Genomic DNA, 19,024 nt, shown 5'->3' with positions numbered 1-19,024 from the left:
GCAGGAGATGCGGGTTCCATCCCTGGGTTGAGAAGATCCCCTGGAGTAGGAAATAGCAACTGACTGCAGTCGGTTTTCCACTTACCTGGGAAATTCCATGGACAAAGGAGCTTGGTAGGCTACAGTCCATGGGGTGGCAGAGTCAGACACAACTGAGCAACTAACATTTTTTTTTTTTTTTTAATACAAAGGGTTGGTTGTTGCAAACAGATACAAAGGTTAAGGTAAAACAGATCTGAGAGGGAGTCAGATGTGTTCTTCCTGTTACAATGTGACAGCTTTTCCCCTCTGCACCTCCCTGGTCCCCCGGGCTTATGTGCCCCAGATCATCTGAGCAGAGGGTTTTGCCCGCAATCAGCCAAGATCAGGTTGAGAAGTAAATCATGCTGCCGGGACTAGTCATTTTTAAAGTGCCTAATTCTAAACTTCTGTAGAACTTGAAAGGTCTGCTGAAGGACCTATTGAGCTCTTGTTGCTGAGGAGAGGAGGGGAGAAAAAGATGCTGCCTTTGGGGTCTCCTTAAGGCTCTCCCTCTGTGTCCTTTGGGAAACATAAACTGTGATTAGTATATCCGACTGGTAATATCGTCTCTCCGCTAGAGCCAGGTTTCTGATGAGCAAGTAATAAATTCCGGTTGTTAATGTGTGTGCCAGCTGTAGTGTGAATGCCTAGTGAATACTTACCAACCAATGGACTTGGGGGAAGTGCCAGATACAGGCAAATGACGTTTTCGACTTGTTATTTTCTGAAGTTTGCATTGGCTGTTAAAGAAGATGATTTCTCTGGGGTGTGTTGAGTAATTAACTTCCCATCAGTGAAGACAGAAAGCAGTCATCAGACATACATCACAATTCACAAAGTCCGCTTTTGACGATTATTATGTGCAGTTGAGAGGCAGATGCCTTGCCTTTTCAACAGGCACTTTATCTACTGTGAATCTGTTCACTATTAGAAGTCCAATTAATTTTTAAGCACTTTAACTACATGGTTATGTAGTGATACCAGATGATTTTGAGTGAAAACTCAAAAGCCTTGCAAAAAAAGGGTGGGATTTAATAACCCATCTTTGTTTTTTTCTTTCCCAGGAGAAGAGGCGAAACCTGTTTGAAATGGAAAAATCTCCCTAACTGTTTGGAAAAGATGATCCATTCTGAACTGCTTAATTAGTATCTAAATCACAAATTAGTATCCTATATCACCCTTTACGGGGGAGGACAGCCTTGTAAAATATGCTTGGTCAAGTGGGTTTGCGTAGTATCCACCTCTCTTCATTCCTTTGGCTGAATACCAACGATGTTCTGAGTGGGCTGCTGAAAATGTACCATGGGACGTCACTTTGGCTCACCTAGACATAAGTTTGCGCTCTAAATTATAAACAAGTTTTCAAACAGAAAAGCAGTTGGGAAGTTTACTGTGTATAGTGCAATACTTTCAATGCTTCCCTCAGGAGTAGGTAAAAAGGACACTGTGGTTTTCTTCAATGATCCTCTTAGCATTTTAAAACAAGACAGAGCACTTTGATAAGCCATCAGAGATCACACATCCGTAAGCAGACTGCTTAAAGTGGAATGTGAATGGTCCCCACTTGCCCATGATCGTGCAGGAACTGGCATCAGAACGGCTTTCCTGTTGTGTCCTACTTAACCCATCCTGGTCGCCCTGGGGTGATGCAGAGAAAGCAGCCTCCTATCCAGGAAAACCTGCACTCACTGGGCAGGCCCACCTGGAAAAAGAACAAAACCTCAATACAAGGAAATGTATCCTGGAAACTAGGCATCTGAGAACTAGAGGTGGTCATCTTCAAGTACGCATTAACCTGGAAGGACCAATCCTATAAGATTTCTTTAGGAGATGAGTTTTGAGTTGAAATTTTTTAAAAAAATTACAGGACACAGTCTGACTGAAAGAACAAGGGGAGGAAAGAAGAGGCACTTTAACTTTTTTGTCTTGTTCTGTTCAGTTCAGTCACTCAGTCACATCCGAGTCTTTGCAACCCCATGAATTGCAGCACACCAGGCCTCCCTGTCCATCACCAACTCCCAGAGTTCACTCAGACTCACGTCCATCGAGTCGGTGATGCCATCCAGCCATCTCATCCTCTGTCGTCCCCTTCTCCTCCTGCCCCCAATCCCTCCCAGCATCAGAGTCTTTTTGTTTGGTTGGTTAGTTATTTTGGCTGAGTGGTGCTGCTTTCAGGATCCCAGTTCCCCAACCAGCGTTTGAACCTGGACCCTCGGCAGTGAAAGCGTGGAGTCCTAACCACCAGGCCACTAGGAAGCTCCATGGAGGGACCTTAGGGATACAATGCATGCTATATATGCACGCATGTTAAGTCGCTTCAGTTGTGTCTGACTTTTGCGACCCCAAGGACTGTAGCCCGCCAGGCTACTCTGTCCATGGGATTTTCCAGGCAAGAATACTGGAACAATTCTGTTCGGGAGTCATCCATCAACTCCCAGGAGGACCCCTTTACTTGTTCTGTCAGCTTCTTTCTCAGTTCTCCTGCGCGGATGTTTGTATCTTGGGGTACGCAGAGGTGCCTTGTCTCCTGGTTTTGTTGTAAATGTTTTCTGTGGGTTTCTCATTTTGATGTCTAGTAGTTCTGTGTCTGGGAGCACCACTGATCTTCCCCCACCCTCCCTCCACTTAAGGAATCAGCTCACCACTGCACCGGTACTCCATTTAAGGGAGTAGGTAGGGTTAGGGTTAGTTGTTAACTTGTCACTTGTTTTTGCTCCCTCCTCCTGCTCCAGCACAAGTCCCAATAAAGCCTAAATTTCTCATCTGGTCTCAATTTTTATGGATTAAAGGGTCCAAGAACCCACGTCAGTAATACTTGCTTTGTATTGAAAAATGTAAGTCCTCCTACTTTGTTCTTCTTTTAAAAGATTATTTTGACTATTCTGGATCCATTGCAATTTTGTAAGAATTTTAAAATCTGTTTATCAATTTCCACAGAGAAGTTGGTCAAGATTCTGATTGTTGATGTTCAGTTGCTCAGTCATGTCTGACTCTTTGTGACCCCATGGACTGCAGCACGCCAGCCTTCCCTGTCCTTCACTTTCTCCTGGAGTTATCTCTAACTCATGTCCATTGACCCACTCCAGTACTCTTGCCGGGAAAATCCCATGGATAGAGGAGCCTGGTAGGCTGCAGTCCATGATGTCGCTAAGAGTCGGACATGACTGAGCGACTTCACTTTCACTTTCATGCATTGGAGAAAGAAATGGCAACCCACTCCAGTGTTCTTGCCTGGAAAATCCCAGGGACGGGGGAGCTTGGTGGGCTGCTGTCTATGGGGTTGCACAGAGTCGGACATGACTGACGCGACTTAGCAGCAGTAGCAGCAGCATGTCCATTGAGTCAGTGACGCCATCCAACCAATAGGAATTGATTTAATCTGTAAATCAGTCTGGGGAATATTGCCATCATAGCAGTAAATCTTTAGATCCATGATCATGGGATCCTTCCCCAGTTATGTAGATGAAATTGTTTCGTAGTTTTGTGGTTTAAGTTTGTACTTCTTTTAAAAACTTTACTCCTAGGTATTCTTTCTGATATTTTTTTTTTTATGTTATTGCAGATGAAAGTGTATTTTAAAATTTTATTTTTGGATTGTCCTGAAAGTTTTCAAAAGTACTTTTTGTTATTGAAACTTTCAAACATATGCAAAAGTTCATTGCCATCAGCTTCATTAATTATCAAGCCACAGCTGATCTGATTTCATTTTTATTCCACCCACTGTTTCCACCCTGAACTTTAGAACAAATTTCAGACACTAGCATTTCACTTATAAATATTTCAGAAATTATCTTCAAAAGATAAAGGTCTTAAAAAATCACTGCAATATTATTATTGCATGCATGCTAAGTCAGTTCAATCATGCCTGACTCTTTGTGATCTCATGGACTGTAGCCCACCAGGCTGCTCTGTCTATGGGATTCTCCAGGCAAGAACAGTAGAGTGGGGTGCCATGCCCTCCTCCAAGAGATCCTCCCAATCCAGGGATTGAACCCCCATCTCTTTCATCTCCTGCATTGACAGGTGGGTTCTTTATCACTAGAGCCGCCAGGGAAGCCCTGTTGTTATTATGCTTACCATATTAACATGAATCTCTTTATAGCATCATAAATCTAAGTTATTTCTCTCTCCTCAAGGAAAAGTATTGTGTGATTAAATGTGTTGATAGAATGCTTTGCAGAGTTTTCATCCACTTTTGAAGATTTCTTAGAATTACCAACAACCAATCAACCAACACTGTTAACAGTGCTCGTGCTTAGTTGCTCAGCTGTGTCCAACTCTTTTGTGACTCCATGGACTGTAGCCCCCCAGAGCCTTCTGTCCATGTGATTTTTCAGGCAAGAATACTGGAGTGGGTTGCTATTTCCTTCTCCAGAGGATCTTTCCAACCCAGGGACTGAACCAGTCTCCCACATTGCAGTCAGATTCTTTACTACTGAGCCATCAGGTAAGCCCCCTATTAACAGTAGAAAGAATGAAAGAAAACAGTAATGTGATTGGTAACATCGATTTCAGCTTGAAACATTTTGTGACGAATTCCATCAGATTCACTGCCCAAATATAAAAGAAACCATGACTGTTAATAAATCGGTCTAACCTTTTCAAACAAAACTCTCACATATTTATTGCTGAAGCAGCCTATAATTGTGGAAGCATAAAAGCAAAAAAAAATCAATAAGATCAATAAAAACTAATAAAATATATTCATCTGTTCAAAGAGTAGCCACTTTTCCAGCTTGCTCTGGGAAGATCCTAGTGACCCAAGCATTGTAAATGTGCCCCGCCAGTCATAAGATTCCTTATGGACCCAACGTGGCTGATTTCCTGATTTCATTACCGGCTTTTATTCAAATCCATTGAGGATGGATTAAAGTTAGCAACTAGTCCTAATAAGATAGAATGGAAATATCGGTTATCACAATGATTTAATTGAGGAACAGAGCTGAGCTTATGAAGGCGGCAAGTCTAGATTTTTATGTGACCTCATACTCCCATTAAATTTCACTTCTGAGGAGAGAAAGGGGCTTCCCTGGTGGTCAGCAATAAAGAATCCCCCTGCAATGCAGGAGATGCGAGTGGCATGGATTCAGTCCTTGGGTCGGGAAAATCCCCTGGAGGAGGGCATGGCAATGCACTCCAGTATTCTTGCCTGAAGAATCCCATGGACAGAGGAGCCTGGCAGCCTACAGTCATGGGGCAGCAAAGAGTTGGACACGACTGAAGCAACTGAGCACGTGAGGATGCCCAGGGTCATAATTAAGGATTCTAATAAGACCAGTTGCTATCAAGTAAGACAGTTTGGGATGCAAATAATCCCAGGTCCATTAATGGAAAGCAGCAGACATCAAATGTCCACTGTCCTGCAGAGAAGGGGCAAGCGCAGCACTCCATCCTAACTTTAGGCACCAGGAGACTTGTCCCCCCTGTGCTGCCCTCAGCCTGGCCGCCTCCCACACTGCTTCACCATGAAGATGGCTGTCTAGGTGCCACATCCAGGTAGGACGAGGTCTGCTGAGAGGTAAGATGCTGTCCTGCCTGGCCCCTTGGATGACCGAGGGAAAACTTTCTGAGAGGAACCCACAACGTCCCTCAAGTCCCTCAAGGCTCCTTGGGCCTCCTGGATCTATTCCTGAAGACAGAATACCTCAGATCAGTCAAATTCACCCAAGTCTCAGAGCAAAGCTGGGCTCTGCTCTGAGACTTCCCTGGTGGTCCACTGGTTAAAGCTCCTGACTTCCAATGTCCAGTCCCTGGTTAGGTGACTGAGGTACCACATGCTGCTCTTGTGGCCAATAAACAAATAATTTAAACAACAACAAGGTGGTCTCTGCCATCCTGGGAGGGGGAAGTGACATTACAGGCAGAAAATCTGCCTGCCTCCATGTTCTGGATTCAGAAGCAAGAGATAGAAAAGTGATACATACGGTAACCTGAAGGTGAGCCCCTGTGCATCTTCCTTGGAGAGAAAATGGCAAATGAGGTGCATTGCTTTTCTCCATCATGAATCTCTACAAGAGGCATTTATCATCACCTATGAGCAGCTGTCGGTGGGCTTTCAATGACTCATTTGAATAGATGCCCATCACTTTGCTGGAATCTATTTCTGTTCAAATGAAAATAAAGAGAGGTTAATTAACAGGAACCGTGGTCACATTCTCAGTGGTTGTGTTAAAGGCAATTTCTCCCCGGTGCATGCGCTGTGTGGGGGATTGGATGAACTCCGGGAGTGATCCGGGTGGTGACAGCGTTTATGACAAGGGGCCACACGTTCAGGTTCTGGCCTTATGAGCGTACTTGGTGAAACGGGACAGGTGCCTGGTGGGGCTGTGGGCAGCCGCTGGCACTGTCACTCACCCATCTGAGGTCGGGGTGCTGCCCTACCTGCGTGACTCTGGGTCACACTCAGAGAATGCGGGTATGTGTGAGGTTTGGGAGGGGAAGACCCCACTCGAGGAGGGCTGCTGGTAGGACGGGACTGGTCTGTGGGTCTCTCCCCGGTGCTGATGTGGTGGGCACACAGGCCTGCAGAAGCTCCCGCCTGATGGAGGCAGCAGAATTCCGGTTCTCGCCTGACACCTGCTCCTGGCACTTTCACTGATGTTTCCACTTTCGGCCTCTCTGACCTTCACTGGCAGCCTCCTGACATGCTCTCCTCCTGCTCTTCCCAGAGTCAGGAAGCCCAGGTAATGCTGTGAACACAGAATGTAGAGAGTGGAGACTTTCCTCATCAGACCCGGACACGTCAGGTCTTCTCACATTTCTCTTCCCAAATCTACTGTTACACACACACACACACACACACACACACACACACACACACAGCACATGTGTGTACACATGTAAACACACACACATAAACACTCATATTCACACACAAACACTGTACACATGCAGCTACACATGTGTGTATACACACACAATATACACACACAGATCTACACAAATATACATACGCACATAAACACACACTATACATACAGGTCTATACAAATATACATGCACACTTAAACACACACATTAACACAATATACGTACACGCATCTACATATACATACACAGTAAACACACAAAGGCACCATACACATACGCGTCTATGCATCCAGGAAAGGCCTGCTGGGAGATGGGTTGGGATGACATTGAGTCTCTAGATCAACTTGGGAAGAATTTTTATTTGAACGGTACTGACTCTTCGAGCCCGCGAGCGTACTGTTTCTTTTTGGAAAGTAGCCGCTGTAGCATTTATTAGTTAAAAGGCAAGTGAGGGCTCTGGCATGTCTACCTGACTACCCTGTTTTTGCTACAGTGCTGGCAACTCTCAGAACAAATGCTACAACCCAATCCGTAATTGTCAGGTAGCATAAAGCCATCCTGTCTGGTCTCTGAGTCCCTCCTTGTAGTTCATTAGAGACACACACCGCAGCCTTCTCTGTTGGTTAATTCCTGATTTCTCCCTGCTGATGGCATATAACTGCTATTTCACTCGCTGTGGGCTTCCTTTTAAGGCTCTGGGCTTCAACTCCTGGCCTCCTCTAGCTTTTCTTTGATCCCATTTAAAAAATGTTTCCTGCAGTCCCATTGTTTCCTGCCTGGCTATGTCTGATCTACTGTGCATGGTGGTGTATTCTTACTAATGCAGCATCGAATGTTTGTACCAGCAGGGTCCTGCCGGGGGACTTGCTTTGGAAAATACTGCCTTTGTTGTTTTTGCTACAAATGAGATCTGTCTGCAGCCACTCAACTCAATTCATTAGGGTTGCACTTTGTCCAAGCTGAACAGTTCAAAGAAAAGGGAATGGTAGATAACTTAATACTTGTAACAGTCAAATTAATGGTAACAGTATTGCTTGTAAACCAGTAAATTGAGTCACTGAAAAAACTCTTAATGATTGATTACTTCTCTTTCTAAAAACTCCCAACATTCAAAGATGTTATAATGCAAGGGAATTTGTTTACCCTTGAAGTGGAAATCTATAATTTAGTCATCAACAGGTAAAGATTCAGTGTGATAGCGTGATTATAACGTGTGTCAATTTGCTTGGCTAATCACTAAATTTTCCTACAATCAGAATGTATTTTTAAAAGTGAAGCAGTTCATCTTAGAGTTGATTGCTAAGTGTAACCTTTCAGTAAATTCTCTCTTTTTTTTAATTTTTAAGTTTATTTTTGGCTGTGCTAGGTCTTCACTGCTGTGTGGCTTTTCTCTAGTTGAGATGAGAGGTGACTACTCTGGTTGGTGTGCAGCTTCTCACTGCGGTGGCTTCTCTTGCTGAAAAGCACAGTTCTAGGGTGGGCAGGCTTCTGTAGTTGCAGTGCGCAGGCTTAGTTGCTTGGCAGCACGTGGGATCTTCCCAGACCAGGGATCAAACCCCTGTCTCCTGGCCTGGCAGATGATTCTTTACCACTGAGCCACCAGAGAAGCCCCCATTGAATTCTTAACACCTGGGAAGGGGAACAGAATGTGCCACCCCAAATATGCCATTTTGGCATATTGATTATTTTGAATTAAAATTACTTAAGAAACAGCTGATACATTCTGATCCCCCTCTGTCCCCCTGAACATGGAAGATAAATCTCTTGGGTCAAGGTGCCCTCCCTGGACAGGAGGAAGAAGCCTCCTTACCCCCGGAGACCAGACTTTAAGGGCTGAGAAGGTTGTATGAACAGACCTTGTTACTACCTCTCTAATTCACTAAGCCAGCCCCAACCCCTTTCGTCTGGTCAATTCTTCAAAAATGTGCAGTTTCTTTGTCTGAAAAGTATCAAAGTTGCCTGCTTTGGTCACTTCTTTGAATCCTCTATTTTATGAGATCCCTTGGAGTAAGAAATGGCAACCCACTCCACTATTCTTGCCTGGAGAATTCCATGGATGGAAGAGCCTGAAGGACTATAGTCCATGGGGGTCACATAAGAGTCAGACACGGCTGAGCAACTCCGCATGCACGTACAGACAAAATTAAATTTGTTTTTTGTTCTGTTAGTCTGTCTTCTGTCAATTTCATTATTAGACCAGCCAACGAACCAAAAAGGGAAGAGGGCAAAGTTTTCCTTCCCTCTGCCTGTGATTAGGGGACCATGTGTTTCATCCCTGGGTTTCCCCGGTGGCTCAGACCGTAAAGAATCCACCTGTAATGCAAGAGCTTCAGGAGATGTGGGTTCGATATCTGGATGGGGGAAGATTCCCTGGAGGAGGGCATGGCAACCTGCTCCAGTATTCTTGCCTGGAAAATGCCATGAACAGAGGAGCCTGGCATGCTACAGTCCAGGGGTCTCAAGGAGTCAGACACGACTGAAGTGACTCAGCACGCATGTGCTTCATCCTTAAAGTCTTGGGTAGTGAAGCAAGTGTTTGCATTTGAAAGGTGGTTGCATCCTGGAAAGGATGTCAGAGCAGCTGCTCCTGGATGGGTGTATGGTGAGCGGCGGGGGAAGGGTGTGGGGACAGCAGGGGAGACTGAGGGGGAGGGCACGTCTTCTGGATCTGCTGTTATCTCAGGTTTCTGCTGAGGTGCTGCTGAGTCAGCCCCTGTGGAACGACAGTGTTCGTGGTGACATTTGACAACAGCCAGTTTTGGGGGCATTTAGTTTTTGACCCTTCAGGGTGGCTGATCAAGGACACTGGTTCTGGAGACATCTTTCCCTGGCGGAGTCAGGAGGGGTCAGCTGGCATCTGTGAGCAGACACCAGAGATGCCACTGAGTCCTCTACAGAGCCCAGGATACCCCCCTCCCATCCCAGCACAACAGAGAATTTCTGGTCCTGATGCTGGGAACTGAGTTGGATGCAGTGCTTTTTGCTTCCCTGGAGGCTGCACGGGCCTCTCAGGTCCGCACTGCCCAGCCTCCAGGAAGCCAGATTGTTGGTTACTACGAGTGAAATGACACAGAACATACAAGACATACAAAAGACAGACAGGACACCACTCTGGCCAGAGGAACAACTGGGCAAACTAATTGCCGTTTATTATGATAAAGCCCTCCTTAGGCAGAATTCCAGATTGTAAGAATAAGCCTTTTCAGTACAGTGCAGGTGCATACATGTTATTGTACAGCAAAGGGGAGTGAAATCTCTGTCTACTGAAGAGTCTGCCCAAAGCCCTCATCTCCTTCTTATCTCAAGAAGGGAATGCTCCCTTGTTTGCAAGGGACCATTGAACTCAAGGCTGTGTCCAGACTCTTTGGCAGAACGCCTCGTATGCAAGGACGCTCAGCCTGAGCAGAGAGACCCGTTTGCAGGCACATCTCTGCTACCCTATTAACCCTTCACAGGTGAATACAGCAAGGCAGCTGGTGTGTGGAAATGCAGTTCCCACTGGCGTCTGCTTTGCTCCTCCATGCGGCTCCACCTGGACATCCTTACTGGGCTGTGTTTCAGTCTCCAGAAAACCAGGTCAGAAAGCTAAATGCTTTAGGGTTGTTTGCTTTTAATTAGTTCTGAAAGGTCAAATATGTATGTATACATGTATAATTTTATTAAAATATGTAAAATTAATTTGTATATTAAATTTTAAATAATAAATATCTGTAAATGGTATATATAAATATATATTTAAGCTGATTTAAAGTCAAGGAAGTATTTCCTTTGGGAGTTTTAAAAATTTCCCTGTCCTTTTTTCCTTCTTTTTCTTTTTAAACAAATTTCTCAGTGTCTGCCATTGTCCACTGTGTTATAGATAAAAGAAAGCAGGCTGGGACAGTGGGAAGTCTTTTTCCTAGTAGAGAAATGCTCTCCTGGGATAAGCCTCCAAAGGAAGTAAAGCTATATAAATGAGCAAACTGAAGGCACAGAGAAACACTCCCCACCCCTCACCCCACCCCCCACCCCGCCCCGCGCAAGCTCCTCACTTGTTTGGAGGAAGATGTGAAGAGGGGCAGACCCGCCGCCAGGGAGGAGCCCACTAAGGCTGGGCTATGGGACGCAGAGCTGGGTCTCTCATTGACTTTGAACAGGTTGGCTTGGCTACTCACCTCTTCTGTCTGCTGCCTTTAAAAATCTGCATCAGAGATGTGAAAATCGATAGGAAGACATTTGCAAAGCACTTCGGGCTCCTTGGAGGAAGTCTGGAGGCAGAAGCTGTACCATTATCTGCATGAGGGTCAGCACAGCCATAAACCAGAGGGATGGACTGAGCCAAGCGCTCTGTACTGACCTCATCTTTTTCAGAGCCTATTAGCAGCTCATATGGGTCCATATGGAGCGCTTGTCACGCAGCTCATATTACCAGCCTGATGCTTTGTCTGGGCCCCTCTTTGTGAGGCTCCAACAGAAAAGACAGGCAAATAAATTTTTTAAAGGCAAGGCATGAGCCTCCAGTAAATGCCAGGCAAATTTTCAGCTTGATACACTTTGCTCAGTGTTCAGTGTTCGTTTCATCAGTAACACAGGATTTTGTTCAGGGTTTGTTTCGTCTTGGCACAGATGTCACTGGCGGTAAAAAGGCATCAGAATACAAAAGGCAGATATAAACCTAGAATGGTACAGTTTGCCACAGAAATCATTTAACATCTAATCTTATTTGACAATGTATTAGTTATTAGGAATTTACGAAACACTTTCTTTCGTATAGAAGAAATGAAAACAGGCTGTAAGATTCAAAATGTACGTTAAACCCAAAAAAGACCAGGAAAGTACGCAGAGATAGAATAGAGAGGTGCTGATCACGTGGAGGAGTGTTAGAGCTGGGAAGGCATTTGATTGTTTGCAATCTGGTGATTGTGCTGGGGGAAGTCTCCTTGAATAAAATGATTTCTGTGTGGAAAAGAAACATACTTGCAGATGCCTCAAAAGTCCACTGGGGCTTTGGTCAGAACAGCAGCAGCAGAGTAACTGCCAACTGGCAGGAGCCCGACTGGAGGGCAGTCGAGGGCAGATGCTGGTCTAGATGGCATCTAGACCTTTTGCGGGACTGAGGGTCACACAGGTGCCTCAGCTAGCTGCTTCAGGAGTTATGTGAGCCAAGAAAGTCAAGGGAGACCACTGCAAATCAATGTCTTCCTCAAGAAACTGGGGGTTTTCACACAAAACTATAATTTTAAAAGACACATGCACCCCTATGTTCATAGCAGCACTATTTACAACAGCCAAGACATGGAAGTAACCTAAGTGTCCACTGACAGATGAATGGATAAAGAAGACGTGGCACGTATATCCAACGGGATATTACTCAGCCATAAAAGGAATAAAATAATTCCATTTGCTGGAACACAGATGGACCTAGAGATTATCACACTCAGAAAATGTATGTATATTTATATTATCATACTAAGACGGAGAAAGGCAAATATATAATATCACTTATTGTGGAATCTAAAAAAAATGATGCAAATGAATTTATCTTCAAAACAGAAACAGATTCACAGATACAGAGAGCAGATCTGTGGTTGCCAAGGGAGAGGGGTGTGGGGGGATAGATTGGGAGTTTGGGATTAGCAGATCCAAACTATTATATATATTAATAGAATGGTCCCACTGCATAACTCAGGGAACTATGTTGTCCTGTGATAAGCCACAATAAGAAAGAATATGAAAAAGAATATATACATATAACTGAATCACTTTGCTGTACAACTGAAATTAACACAACATTGTAAATCAACTAAACTTCAGTAAAATTAAAAAAAAAAGAAACTGGGTATTTATCACATGGTCAAGAAAGGGGCATGGACCAATTAGTAATCCATCAACAGAGACTGTTTGTGACCACAGGCAGTGTGAGTATGTTGGGGGGGTGAAGCTTCCTTCCAGACGGAAAGTTACTTATTCTCATCATTGGATGCAATTCTCTTAATTCTTTTTTCTTTTTCTGTCAGGAAACCTATTGCATGTCAAAACTCTGACCTTTCATCACTAAATTAAGCATTTCTTACTTTTATAGACAAAGTGACTTGAAAGTTAATGTAAGTTGAGCTCACAGTCACCCAGTAGTGAACTACAGGGTCTGAGTTCCAGCCTTTGAATGTGCCATGTAAACTTGATATTTGAATGACAGCTTGGCTGGAAATACAATGATTAGCTTGGGTGTGTCAGACAATAAGAAGGGGTAGCAGGATTTCACGTTTTACTCTGTATCTAAGAAACTCAATGTAGTTCAAGTCTGAGAAGACTTTATATAAGTCACAAGATTTTCAATCTCATTCTTGAAAACAAGGATGGACAGTCACTATAATAAATTAATGAAATGTTGAATCAGACATTTTTTTATCTCTGTTCCAGAAAAATCTTTTTTTTGGTTGATATAGAGATCAATCAAGAGAACTATCGTAAGAAGAGAATTGAAAAATTATGTTGTTATTCAATCCAGAAATTCCAATCCTGCGTTTATACCCTGGAGAAATGTTCACACATGTGCCAACAGAAGTGTATGGAAAAATGTTTATTTCGACACTGTTTACAAGAGCTTAACATGAGGAAATGACCTAAGTGGCCATCAGCAGGAGAGTAAATAACCGTGGTTCATTCATCTTGTGTGATGCTGCCCATCAGTGAAAATAACCGACAACAGACAGAAGCAGCATAAGTAAGTCCCAGTTATGTGCTGAAGTAAGCACAAAAGTTGCAGAAGAAGACATGGAGTGCATCATTCACGTCAAAGACTGAAAACGTCAGAAAGATGATCTGCGTTGTCCACGGACACCTAGGGAAGTGCCGCAGAGTGAGAACATCGTTACAAACGCCAGACCCCAGGCAGCATGCGTGGGAGCTGCAAGGCGCCGGGGCAGGAAGCGAAGGCGGCACGGATGATCCAGAGCCGTCTCTGTGTACGTTGTGTAGAATAGAGATATTTAATGAAATGGCAACCCACTCCAGTGTTCTTGCCTGGAGAATCCCAGGGCCGGGGGAGCCTGGTGGGCTGCCGTCTGTGGGGTTGCACAGAGTCGGACACGACTGAAGCGACTTAACAGAGATATTTAATATTAACTAAAAAAAGCTGAGTTGTTAAGACAAATTTAACCTCTGATGATTGAAGTTGACCTCAGTGTTTTTGCTGAATCTGGCAGCTCAACAGTTCACAGGACCCGCTTCACACCCAGTGGTTTTCCACCTCCTCCCCACATTTCTCCACTGCCTTCCACTCCCTTCCTTGCTCCTCCCCAGCCTGCGGTGATCTGAAGGTTTACAAGTATATCCTGTCTTGTCTATATATCTATTTATCTATCATCTCTACCTCCATCGATCCATCCATCCATCCACCCTTTACCTGTCTAGATATCTGTCTATATTGAATGGTAAAAAATAAAATTCAACAAAGTTTTAGTGATCTTATTGGTTTTATTCAACTATTCATGCATCAGGCAGCATCCCATCAGCAGACAGAGAGGAGCCCCAGGAGCTGGACAGAATGAAGGACTTTATGGGCGAAGGGGAGTGGGGAGCAGGAGGTTACGCTGGACAGAACGAGTTGGTTATTAAGGTCACTTTCCTGTGGGGGATGGACAGCAAGGGTCTGCCAGGCAGGTGTCCTCACCAGCGCTGCCTGATGAACCAGGTTCAGATTCTGTTTCTGGGAGAGCGGAAATAGTAGTGAAGCCTCGGTTTGATCATGTGGGGCTTAGGTAAGTGACTCCATTTATGAGAAATGCTGCTTTCCTTTACTGACTTCAGGTTCTCTTACATCCCTCTAGTTGTTGGCACTGGTTCTAAAATACTGTACACGCTGAACTTGGGAAAAGCTTCCCGGATGGGGTGGGGAGGGAGGTGTGAGCCCAGGAGAGTCCCCGAGGGGCTGAGCGCCAGTCAGACCAGCTGCCCAGCGACTTCTGAGCAGGAGGAGCTGCCAGCCACCCTGTGAGCTTTTCTGGTTGCCAAGCGAGTCACTGACTGGTCTTTTATGCTGATTTTCTTGGAAGACCTCAAATGCTGTGCACTGTTCCAGTCTCACTCATCGCTGCTGCCCTTAACTGCTGGGAACTCTCCATCCATCTGACATCACTCACTGGATGCCTGGAGTGGAACAGAGTGGGACCTGGGGACCTGGGAGGAAAGGGAATCCTGCACATCACGCATGATGTGCTGTTTTCAGGGTTTGCCCAGAGGGTAGCAACTCATGTTAAACCCTGTGGTCTCTTTAAGGCATTATGAAAGGCAGTTATATGGGGGAGTGACTCTGCTGCTATTTTGAGAAGACTGAACAAAATATTGTGCTTTTCCCTGGATCTGAACCTATGACGCCATTGGGGTGATTCGGTGACTCTGCAGTTTGGGACACTTTGCAGACTTTGAAGATGGGGTTAGCAGGTTAGGGTGGTTGTTGCCAGATGAAAAGCAAGAAGGGTCAAATGGTGACTTTAATGCAGGGTTTCTCAAACTGCTTTTCCCTAGAGCATGTGAGCAAATGTGATCCAGAGACATAATCCATGCTGGGGGAGACGGTCTGGGGATGACTGCGATTTCCCCGAGACCAGACTGAGAGCTGGGTCCCGCCCTTGCCTCCACCACTGCCCTCTCCTCACCTGGTGTGTGCTCTGACTGCTGGAGTGGACCTGTCACTGGGTTATAGGAAACTCAGAGTTTCTAGAATATTTCACCTCAAAAAATCTTGCTTTGAAATTTGATTGGCAGTGGCTTAGGGACAGCTGGCATCTTTGCACTATTAACTATTTCCACTAAAGAAATAGGTGTGTATTTCCATTCATTCAGGCTCTCAGTGTCATTCACTAGAGTTCTGCTATGTACATTTTAGACGTTTAAGTCTTTTGATGGGCAGACAATGGAGACGGCCAAACCACCCTTGCTCCCTCGTAGCTCATTTCCTGCAGAGAGTAAGAGGCTGAGAGCCACATTTGCATGCTCCGGTCACCAGGGTTCTGCAGGGGACTTGAGTTCCATAAAGCAGAAGCAACCACACTTTGCGGTGTGAGTCACACCTCTCAGACCACGGTGTGCTACTTAGGACAGCCCTCTGATGAAAAGCAGCAGAAAATAACAATGTCAATAGTTGAATTCTCCAAAGGTGACCCCTAACAAGACAACTCTTACTGTGGGATTTGGGACTCCAAAATGTTTTTTTTTTTTTTTTGTCATTTGCGTTTAGGGCTGTGATTACTCTCTGCTTTTGCACACACTGAGATCTCTGCATCTGACTCAGTCAGATGGCAGCTCCACGTTCGTCTCTGATGAAAATGAGAGCATTTTGCCTTTAGCCTTCCTCACGCATGCTGTCCACTGTGTGCAGATCACCAGAGTCAGGTAAAATGTGACACTCTAATACGTAGCAAATGTTGCTTCATCTTAAATACTGAGCTCCTTTTATTCTGGGGTCTCTATTTCTATTCAGTAATAAAATGATACTAATAAAATAAAACTTCCACAGCATGATATTCCAACCCCATTCTTCCAGAAGAATTTTAAACATATCCATTCTGGGTGCCTTGGACTGATTCAATTTGAAAAACTCTCTGTGGGTTATTATTGCGAGATTCAGCCAATAAAATGCAATACTTGTTCCCTGGTGATCCAGTGGTTAGGACTAGGTGTGCTTGCTGCCAGTGGCCCTAGTTCAATCCCTGATCGGGGAATTAAGATCCTGCAAACCTCTCAATGTAGCCTGAAAAAAAAAAAAAAAAAAAGGAATATACCTACAGTTAAAAAACGGAAAAGGAAAAGAGAAAGAAAAAATTGTTTACCTGAAATTTCAATTGAACTGAGTGATCTGTATTTCATCTGGCAACACTTCTTTGGGGTAACAAAAAGTAAATGTTCAGTTCATCTGGACCTTTGCTCTCTTGCCTTTGGGGGACATCTGGGTTTTCAGTTCAGTCCAGTTGCTCAGTCGTGTCTGACTCTTTGCAACCCCATGAACCGCAGCACACCAGGCCTCCCTGTCCATCACCAACTCCTGGAGTCCACCCAAACCCATGTCCATCAAGTCGGTGATGCCATCCAACCATCTCATCCTCTGTTGTCCCTTTCTCCTCCTGCCCCCAATCCCTCTCAGCATCAGGGTCTTTTCAAATGAGTCAGCTCTTCGCATCAGGTGGCCAAAGTACTGGAGTTTCAGCTTCAACATCGGTCCTTCCAATGAACACCAAGGACTGATCTCCTTTAGGATGGACTGGTTGGATTCCCTTGCAGTCCAAGGGACTCTCAAGCGTCTTCTCTAACACCACAGTTCAAAAGCATCAATTCTTTTGTGCTCAGCTTTCTTTATAGTCCAACTCTCACATCCATACATGACCCCTGGAAAAACCATACATAGCCTTGACTAGACAGACCTTTGTTGGCAAAGTAATGTCTCTGCTTTTGAATATGCTATCTAGGTTGGTCATAACTTTCCTTCCAAGGAGTAAGCATCTTTTAATTCCATGGTTGTAATTACCATCTGAGTTTTGGGGAACCCTAAATTATATCTGTGGGGCCCGTAGGACTGTTGCTGGACAGTGAGCAAATTGGAATTTTAATAACAGTGGAGACAAATTTAGCTTCTTAAACAGAAGTGGGGGTTTTTTGTTTTTGTCTTTTTGTATCAGGAAAGAAAGAATATTTCCTTATCAAATTTAGTATACTTCACCCTCAATGGAGAAGTCATGCCAACCAGGAAAGTCCATCTCTATGTTTCAGTTTCTGCAGAATAAACAAGAACAACGCTAGCTTCCGGCTTCTGCACTGGATAAACAAGGCTGGGGACTGTCAGTGTCACTTCAGCTCTAAATTCTGTGACTTTCTGACCATTTGTCATAAAATGGATATCCAAATTATTAAGGAGAATGCCTGTAAAATTAGAATAGCACACTTTTAGTTGTAACTAAATGTTTTAACATTAAAATATAAACATGCTTAACTCCACAGACCCATCTGTTGTAGAAAAGATGAGTTTCAAAAGAAGAGTTTTGTAGAAAAAACTCTTTACCAAACATTTTCTTTTCAAGATAATAATGCTCTTCTCTTTTGATGTCTGTTTTAGTTTTTTGCTGCAAAACAACCCACCCCAATGCTGAGTGGATTCAAACAACACACAACATGTATTTTGCTCATGAATCTGCAACTTGAGAAGGGACTGGGTGGGGTGGTGGGTTCTGACTCCTTTCCAGTTAGCAGTGTGGGGGCCGAGACCCCAGCTGGGGCTGCTGCCAGACCTCGGGGCCTCTCCGTGTGGCCTAAGGCTCTCAGGGTGAGGGGGGTGGGCAGGCAGGAGGAAGCCCTATTGCTTTTCATGACCTAATCTCTGAAATCCCGTGAAGTCATTTTGGCCACCTCTTATCCATCATAAAATGAGCAGTGGCTCAGAGGGTAAAGAATCTGCCTGAAATGCAGGACACCTGGGTTTGATCCCTGGATCTGGACAATCCCCTGGAGAAGGGAATGGCAACCCACTCTAGTATTCTTGCCTGAAGAATTCCATGGACAGAGAAGCCTGATGGGCTACAGTCCATGGGGTTGCAAAAGAGTCAAACACCACTGAGTGACTAACATATTCCTTTTTGGTAAACAAGATTTTGTTTCTAAGTCCCAGTGGATATGTCTGGTCTTCAGAAAATGCTAAACTTTTATCATTTACACTTTCATTTGGAATCATGTAACATTTATATTAAATACAGTTTGACTCATTGATTTCTTGCATATCTTACACTTTATGTTATTATATTCTATTAAGATGGTTTTTATCATTTTGGCATCAAGACATTTAAATTCTGGAAGTGTTGCTATCGGGTACATCACACATGTGTTACTGCTGTCTGCTTAGGCAGGCCATTCAGTTCAGTTCAGTTCAGCAGCTCAGTCGTGTCCAACTCTTCTGCAGCATGCTAGGCCTCCCTGACTCATGTCCACCGAGTCAGTGATGCCATCCAGCCATCTCATGCTCTGTCATCCCCTTCTCCTCCTGCCCCCAGTCCCTCCCAGCATCAGAGTCTTTTCCAATGAGTCAACTCTTCACGTGAGGTGGCCAAGTACTGGAGTTTCAGCTTTAGCATCATTCCTTCCAAAGAAATCCCACAGCTGATCTCCTTCAGAATGGACTGGTTTGATCTCCTTGCAGTCCAAGGGACTCTCAAGAGTCTTCTCCAACACC

Source organism: Capra hircus, chromosome 11, assembly GCF_001704415.2.
Source record: "Capra hircus breed San Clemente chromosome 11, ASM170441v1, whole genome shotgun sequence".
NCBI classification, from domain to species: Eukaryota; Metazoa; Chordata; class Mammalia; order Artiodactyla; family Bovidae; genus Capra; species Capra hircus.
This window is presented reverse-complemented; position numbering follows the sequence as displayed.